The sequence below is a fragment of the Salarias fasciatus genome, chromosome 22 (assembly GCF_902148845.1).
Source record: "Salarias fasciatus chromosome 22, fSalaFa1.1, whole genome shotgun sequence".
NCBI lineage: Eukaryota > Metazoa > Chordata > Actinopteri > Blenniiformes > Blenniidae > Salarias > Salarias fasciatus.
Genome location: NC_043765.1, coordinates 13,319,682 through 13,326,450, shown reverse-complemented (window position 1 = coordinate 13,326,450; position 6,769 = coordinate 13,319,682). Strand labels below are relative to the sequence as shown.

Here is a 6,769-nt window from a genome sequence, read left to right as displayed (position 1 = left end):
GAGTCGCTGGCATCAGTAGAGAAAAAAAAGCGTCCATCCTCTCTGCCCCTGCTGCTGCTGCGGCGCCGTAAACTGTGAGCGCGTCCTCTCACTGCTCTGGAATATACGTCTTGCTTATATGCGCCAAAACCATGGAGATTATATGACGTGGATTTATGTTTTTATTTTTTAATTTTTTCCTGAACAAAACTGGACACCTACAAGAACAACGACGTCCTCTTTTCTTCTTTTAATTTATTTTTCTATTTTTTTTTCCCCAAATAATTTTCTTCTTATTTTGGCGTTTTACCTTCTTCTGATTTCTTTCTTCGTTTGATCCGTGACTACTTTATGATTTTATGTCCTTAGCTATCTCCTCTTGCTATCATTTATTTATTTATTTATCCATTCATCCATTCGGGCACTTATTCTTATTTCCCTGGATCCATCTCGGACACGCAGAAGTGGGATGCCTTGCGGAGAACATTTGTGGGGAGAAAATTCCGCTCGGCAGCGAGGGTGAATGAATGATAGCCTCCCCTCTCCATCTGAGACGTGCCATGGATGGGAAACTTAATTTGTGTCCACGGAACCGATCGGGGAATAACCGTCGCTTCAAATAACTACTGCTGACAGCGATCAGGTAACGTGCCTTTTCCTACAGAACTCAGCAAGGCTGTCGGATCCGTCGGACTGTTTCTAAGCGCCACACAAGATTGCTTTGCAGCCTGTCGGCTCGTTTATTTGTTTATTTATTTATTTATTATTTGTTTTATTCTTGGCATGCAATATGCAAGGATCACTGTGCGTAAGTCCGGTATTTCTGACGCATAGTCAGACTCGGGCTTGCGGGATATAGCGTTTTATATTTTATGTCTCTGCCATCCCGGCTACTTTCACACTGCTGATCCACACGGACTCTTATCCCTTGGGGATGTGTGATCTGTGAACCTGAACGAAAGTATCGGTCACAGAGAAATCTCCAAATATATCCTCGCGGTAGAATTTCGAGCCATTAATGCAGCACAGGTGGAGAGCAGAAGCCTCCAGAATGTAGGATCCCTCAGTGGGAGACACGGAGAGCCGTGAGATTGCCTCTAAAGCCGCTGGCAGACCTGTAACTTTGCGCAGTGGCCAAAAGAAACGCACGCACGCACACACGCGCGCGCGCACACACTACACATCATGCGCACGTAGCCTACACTTTTTTTTTTAATTATTCTTTCCACCTTCCACACTGACTCGCCTCTCCCGACGACGCATTCACATGGTTGAGTCACAACCCCAACCCTCCCATCGCACTCATCCTCTCCACAAAATCCACGCGCAGCGATGCTTTCCTCCTCCTCCGTGTTGGTCAGGAGGGTTTTTCCACTGTGCTGTGTTCTGAGTTTAAAATACCATTAATAAATCAGAGCTCTCCGTGCACGGATGCTTCTTCAAGACTGCCCCTAATGGCTGGAAATGATTCTTGGCAGCCGGATGTCTCCGTGGCCTGATTCACGGGCAGCTTTAGGTTAGAGGGGCTGCTGCCGATGCCTCTTCGTCCCCCCTCCCGCCCGCCCGCCCGTGCGCGCACTGTGCGCCTGGGTGAGTGGGTGCCTTCTCCCGTTGAATGTTAAGGAGCCAGGATGTACCAAAGACGCCAAAGAGCGTGCACTGGGGAGGGGGGGCGGGATTGAAAGGGTGCTGCCTGACTAACATCCGTGCTGGCATCTCACCACGCAACAGAAAGCCCTTTGAAAAGCTACCTGATCACGCGCTGAGGTCCGATTTATTTGTGAGCGCCTGTGAGTGCAGCGTGCGCCTGCCGCAGTGCCGCTTCTTCTTTAGCCCTACCTCTCCAAATCTATTTGGTGTGTGTGTGTGTGTGTTTTTTTCCTCATTTTTCACCCAGAAAATGATAAGTAGCTAAGCGGGGTATTATCGAGTCTGAGCAAATCGGTTCGTCGGACGCTCGCGCCGTCTCTCCTCTCCAGCGAGCAGGTGGCTCCGGTGACACTGACCGAGAATGACAACCGGGACGCGACAGCGGGAGTGCAAAGAAGCCTCCAAGCGTCCTCCCTCTCTCTCTCTCTCGCTCTCCATCCATTCTCGGTGTATGTCTCTCTACTACCCATCTGTTGAGCATGCAGCATGTGCGCTCCCGCCGCACGCACCTCAAATCAAACTCATCGCTCCTCTGAAATCTCTTCAAATAAGGGAATGTAACGCACACCGGATCATCCCGTTATTCTAATAGCCTAACGTGACACGTTAAACAAATTTCCACAATGTTGCTGCTTATTCTACCACTGAGCTCAGATTAAAAACCAAAAAAAAAAAAAAAAAACCCTCCTATTATGGCAGGCTGTGTTATGTGAGCTGGTGGATTCTTTTTAGCGGGGACTCTGATTCATGAGCAGTGACTAACTAAGTCTTTGTTTTTTGGCACTATTCAGATTTTGGAATAGCAGGTCAGAAAAAAATCCTCGGGCGTGACTGATATTTTATTAAAGAAGGCCAGGCATTATGTATTCATTGACTGTAAAGATATAAATCAGTGGTATTATTCGGTACTGGAGCAAATGCTGGCTTTTCATTGGAACAGCTCCACTCTGTCACTGTGTGAGCAGTGAACTAGCATAACCTGGCCTCTGCTTTTATTCAACACAGAATTGCCTTGTTTGTTTTATTTCTCAAGGCTGCTGTTGTAAATCATGGAGGCGGCAGGACCGCTTTTAGCAGAGACGAGCAACCCACAAGTGATGGCTAATGAGCCGGATGTGAGAGGACACCTTTTTAACCCCCTGCTGGTTGGAGCACAAAGGTTGGACAGGGAGGTCTCCCTTCACTGCACTCTGCAGTTTCTCTGACTCCTAAATGAAAAGTTGATCTTTCTCTCACATGACCTATTGCCATGAGAGTCTGGTTTCACAACCTGGGATGATGTGAAGTGATGTCAAATGTCAGGAGAGTCTCTGATTTAGAACCATGAACGGTGTCTGATGGACTACAGATGCTTCGGGAGGCTTTTGAGCAGAAGTTTGCAGTTTAAGTCCAGTGGTTCACCACTGTTAGTCCTTGAGTAAAGCCCTTTACCTTCCAACTGTTCATGTTACATTAAAATGGACATCCAGCATGAAGCGTTTGCCAACTTTTCACTCACAAACAAAAAAAAAAAAACAGACATGGTGGTTGGAAAGCAGTTGCTTTGAAAAGCACAACTGCATTTAAAAAGCTATTATTAGAAGGTATATTGTAAAAGTTTTGTTTATCCCTGAACTGTAACGTTTTCTTTGGCATTAGATGTTCTTTTCGTGCAACTTCTTGAATTAGTCTGAGCGCCTCCAACTCCATTGAATGTGGCTTGGCAGCAGAGTCTTCGAGACACATAGCCTAAAATCTGGTCAAATTATAGCATCTTACTCGCCACTGAGAGAATAAAGCAAAATGTGATTAACTGTAAGTCAGAAGGAGTAATCAGGTCTTATAGTTTCAAATGAGACTCTTCAGGGTGTAATCGAGTATATTCTGACTTTATCACAAATGATCTATGATGTGTCATCATAATTAGTCATAGTGTAGAGAGTTTCAAGATAAAACTAATTATTTTTGACAAATAAACCACACAATAATAATAATAATTTTAGAACTGAGTGAAATACCAGCCACAATTCAAATCTGATTACAAATTGAAATGATCTCAGGTTGCTGAGCGTGTGGAGAACATTCTGCATTGATGACACTTGATGCTGTTTTTCACATCTCTTCAAGGACAGGACGGGCAGATGTTTGTTTTATCCTCATATTCAGGGCGTTGCAGCTGAAGCAGTGCCTCCTCTCTCAAGTTTTATCGAATCTATTTTCCCTGCAAGGGTCTCCGGGGATTTGCGTGGCCCCTTCACCGAGAGCCTCTTCACGTTGAATCATCTTACAGGCTGGAAAGTCTAATTTTCATCAGTGCATGGAGCCAAAAAAAGATCAAGAGTTTCATTTGCCGGAGCTCGATGTGACACTCGCTGAGTAGTAATGGGTAGCGCTCTCGACTCACAGTGAGAATATTCCCAGTTTGAATCCAGGCTTGGGGGCCTTTATTTATCTGTGTGTTGGTTTTCTCCCCAAGTTCAAAAACATGCCTTTGAGGTTAAGTGGCGATTTTAAAACTGCCTGTAGTTGTGAATGAAAGTGTGTTTGTGTTTGCCCTTTGATGGACTGTGAATCTGTCCAGCATGCACCTTACTTTTTGTGGGAGTCAGCTTAGATTGGCTCAGGAGCCGAGCACTGAGTTGGCTAAAGGATGGCAGCCTGATTGCCTTTTAATGTAATTATGGCATGTTTCACTTTACCTGTTGAGGTATTTAAGTATTCCAAGACTGAGGGCTTTCTTTAAACATATTTTATTCAATGAAATATATGTCAAAAAATGAATCTGTCTGAAGTTGAATTTTGTTGTAAAATGGTCCGATCTGGCCAAAGCTTCACAGGAAGGTTAAAAAGAACAGAGAAATGAGTCGGCGTGTAATGACAGCACCATCACTGAATGATCATCTGAGCAGCTGCTGGAAAGGCAACACAAATGACAGTGTGACACATATCAGCGGAAGATGTATGAAAACCACCCAGCTCTGTGGCAGTTTTATAAGGCCTGAAAATGTGATACTAATAACATCTTCAATATCCACCCACATGTCATGCACTAATGGTGCCAATGTTAAATCTTCCTTCTATTTCTCCCTCTATCTCTATCGTACATGCACTGTAAATGCTCACCTTTTTTCACCCATCCCTCGTTTTTTTTTCCATTTGGCTTTTCCTGAAGCACCTCTGATGGGGAAATGTGTATACACACACACACACGCACACACACACACTCACAACAGGAGGGAGAAAACACAGTAGGAAAAGCTATGGTGGCACATTGAGCCTGGTGTGTGTGTGTGTGTGTGTGTGTGTGTGTGTATGTGTGTGTGTGTGTGTGTGTGTGTGTGTGCGTGTGTGTGTACTGTTTAAACATTGCATATGGACCAGGAGCCAGGCGACAGCTTGGTCTTGCCTGGATCACTGCACCCTGGCTGGGCCATTGTTTCCCTGATACCCCCCCACCCTTTCACCCACTCACAAACACACACACACACACACACACACACACACACACACACACACACACACACACACACACACTTTCTCTCATTCACCGGCTTCTTCCTAACAAGCATCCTAATATTTTCTCCTACTCCTGTTTCTCCCTCTTTTTTCTTTAAGCCCATTCATTCACTGCATTGTCAATTTAACGAATCATTAGTGTCCATATTTCAGCTCTGAATTATCCTTTTTTTAAAACTATTCTTAAGCCAGTGACAAGGTCGGACTATTACTGTAATTCAGTAGAGCAGGGATGAGATTGGTGCATTACCTTAGGATGGGCCGAGCCTTCTTCTTCGATTATTGTGGTTGGTTGAATCTGTTCAAGCAACACGCACTGACATCTCGGCTTAAGACTTGTCCTCATCACGTCTGGAAACTCTGCTGTCATCCGCCGGCAAATCATCTATTACCAACACAGGCCACCGCAGAGCAAAGGGGGAAAGGGTAAACCTGCGGAAACATTCAGGCAACCATTAAGTATATAGATTTTCAGGTTCAACTGTAGGTCAAGAGAGGAAGGATGAACCAGGTGGTTGAGGTTGACCTCTGGAAACAAAAAAAAGAAGGAAATAAAAGATTGAGATTTTTTATCACCATCTTATTTACTTTCTGATTCTTACTTTTTGCTCTCCGCCATTATCAAACACCCCTTTCTGCATGCTCTGCCATGCCCCACTTGGAGCCACAGATGCCTCTGTCACCGGAGCAGCTCTCATTTGGCATGGTCGACGTTGTCAATATTTGCCACGTGTGCCATCTTGGTTCGGCTTGTAGAGGCCAAAAGCTAAAGAAAAAATCAACAGGAAACAAAACCCCGGCCCTATGCACTCAATATCTACAATTAATTAAGCCTTTTGGCACCAAAAGTGAAAGGATATAGGTTTCCTTGGGGATAGATAGGTTGAGGTTGAGGGATGGGGAGAGAGAAAACAAAACAAATTAATTGCATTGAATTGCTGCGATGATTCACATCTCTGATTAATATTGATTGCACAAGGGATAAGAAACTGCCACAATACAACCACAGAGAATGGCTAATTCGATAAGATTTTTTTTGTGCTAATACCTCTCTTTGTGTAAAGATGAATGAGGGGAATTTGCTGGGCAATTTGAAGCTGTGACTTGACGTGCTTTGAGCTGTGTGTCTGCGCGCAGAGAAGGTTGGTGAGTGACTGCATCCCGGCGTAATATTTGCTTTTTATGTAATGTTTTTCATAATGCCTGGCCCGTGGGGATGGAGAAAGAGCAAGAGCTGGCATATTGTATTGATTCAGTGCATCTACTGCTGCTGTTTTATAGCGCGGTGCAGGAGGGCCCGTGAGGATTCCTTAAGTTAACATGCTTTCCTGATTGCTTTTTCTCTGCAACTTACCAGACAACTCGTACTTTTTTTTTTTTTTTCTCAGTCTCAGCTAATCTCTGTGCCTCCTTCACTTCTCTTGTTGGTCTCACAGTCTTTACTATACAACTCCAAAACACATCTTTTGTGTTTTCTTGGGTTATGTAACGCCGAATCCAGATTTTTCCACAGAAATACACGCAGACAGTTGCTGCTCCTTGCTGCTCTCATCCAAGGAAACAGCCAGTTTCCAGTGCTTAACTCAGCGTTCAGAGGGTGCAGACTCATCTGCCTTAGCACATTGGCCTCATCATCAGCGGAGTG

At 44.7% G+C, this 6,769-nt stretch overlaps 1 protein-coding gene across 3 annotated transcripts in view; it reads left to right on the top strand.

Moving 5' to 3' along the window:
* The first annotated feature begins 266 nt into the window (after positions 1-266).
* Positions 267-6,769, top strand: part of adgrb2 (adhesion G protein-coupled receptor B2) — a 230,078-nt gene continuing 223,575 nt past the window's right edge. For all 3 annotated transcript variants that reach the window (XM_030082255.1, XM_030082254.1, XM_030082253.1), the window contains exon 1: positions 267-622. The gene's annotated coding sequence lies outside the window, so the exon portion shown is untranslated. The remainder of the gene's footprint in view (positions 623-6,769) is intronic.